Raw genomic sequence first — 1,705 nt, 5'->3', positions numbered from 1 at the left:
TCCGTAATCCGGCTAGGACTCTCCGTGTAAACCCTAGATCCGTGCGCCTTTATAAGCCGGATCCCGGGAGCCCTAGAGGCACAACCACAACTCATTGTAACAACGCGAAAGCGCCCGGATAATTCCGGACAAGCAGCGGTAGGCCCCGTCATCGTGCAGGTGTTCCGAAGCTGGGTAACTCGCGTACCACCGTCCCGTGTGCACTCCGCCCTATGGCCCTACTTCTTCTCCCCCTCGTGAGGATCCCTCCTCCGAGGTACCGTCGATTAGGCAACGACAGCCCCCCTTCGGACTACTTATTCGCCTCGACCTAAAAACGCCAAGGGAGAAGTCGAAGTCGCCAGAAACCCTCCAGAACGCCGCCACATCGCGAAACTCCGTCGCGGGAGCCAGAAGTCTCCGTTCTGGCACTCCGCCGGGACGGGGAATTGGAGGAGATCATCACCGCCATCACCGCCAACGCCTCTCCATCAACCAGCAATGTTTCCCCCATCCATGCGTGAGTAATTCCCCCGCTGTAGGCCGAAGGGGATGGTAGGGATTGGATGAGATTGGTCATGTAATAGCATAAGATTGTTAGGGCATAGTGCCTAGTGTCCGTAGATGGTACTTTTATGATATTGTTGCAACTTGTTATGCTTAATGCTTGTCACTAGGGCCCGAGTGCCATGATCTCAGATCTGAACATGTTATTGATTCATGAAGATATTCGTTGTTTATGATCTTACCTGCAAGTTGTATACACATGTCACTGTCCGGAACCAATGGCCCCGAAGTGACAGAAATCGGGACAACCGGAGGGAATGGCAGTGATGTGAGGATCACATGTGTTCACGGAGTGTTAATGCTTTGCTCCGGTACTCTATTAAAAGGAGTACCTTAATATCCAGTAGTTTCCCTTGAGGCCCGGCTGCCACCGGCTGGTAGGACAAAAGATGTTGTGCAAGTTTCTCATTGCGAGCACGTACGACTATAATTGGAACACATGCCTATTGATTGATTAGTACTTGGACACCGTTTTATTATTATCTGCAAATGCCCTGCTATGATTGTTACATGAGTTTCTCTCATCCATGCAACGCCCGTTATCCGTCCCCGTGCCTACAGTATTTTAATCCTGCTGTTTACTAAAATCACTACTGCTGTCTTTGTTACTCTGCTGCTGTTATTTCACTACTGCTGCTACTATAAAACTGTTACTACTGATAAACTCTTGCGAGCAAGTCTGTTTCCAGGTGCAACTGAATTGACAACTCCGTTGTTAAGGCTTTCAAGTATTCTTTGTCTCCCCTTGTGTCGAATCAATAAATTGGGTAATACTTCCCTCGAAGACTGTTGCGATCCCCTATACTTGTGGGTCATCAGTGTGTACTTTGCAAATCTTTACTTCTCCATCTTCGATGTACTCGCGAATCGAGTGGTAACGCAGCTTGATATGCTTCAGCCTCTTGTGTGGCCTTGGTTCTTGTGCATTGGCGATGGCACCCATGTTGTCACAGTAGATGACTAGTGGGTCCAATGCACTAGGAACCACACCGAGCTCTACAATGAACCTCTTCATCCATACCGCTTCGATGAAGCCTCCGAAGCCGCTATGTACTCCGATTCTGTTGAAGACTTCGCCACCGTGCACTCGCTTCGAGCTTGCCCAGCTTACTCGCAGCACCATTCAATATAAACACGTACCCGGATCGTGACTTAGAGT

This window comes from Lolium rigidum, chromosome 7 (genome assembly GCF_022539505.1).
Source record: "Lolium rigidum isolate FL_2022 chromosome 7, APGP_CSIRO_Lrig_0.1, whole genome shotgun sequence".
Classification (NCBI taxonomy): Eukaryota; Viridiplantae; Streptophyta; class Magnoliopsida; order Poales; family Poaceae; genus Lolium; species Lolium rigidum.
The sequence above is the reverse complement of the archived record's forward strand: the minus strand, read 5'-3'. Positions refer to the sequence as shown.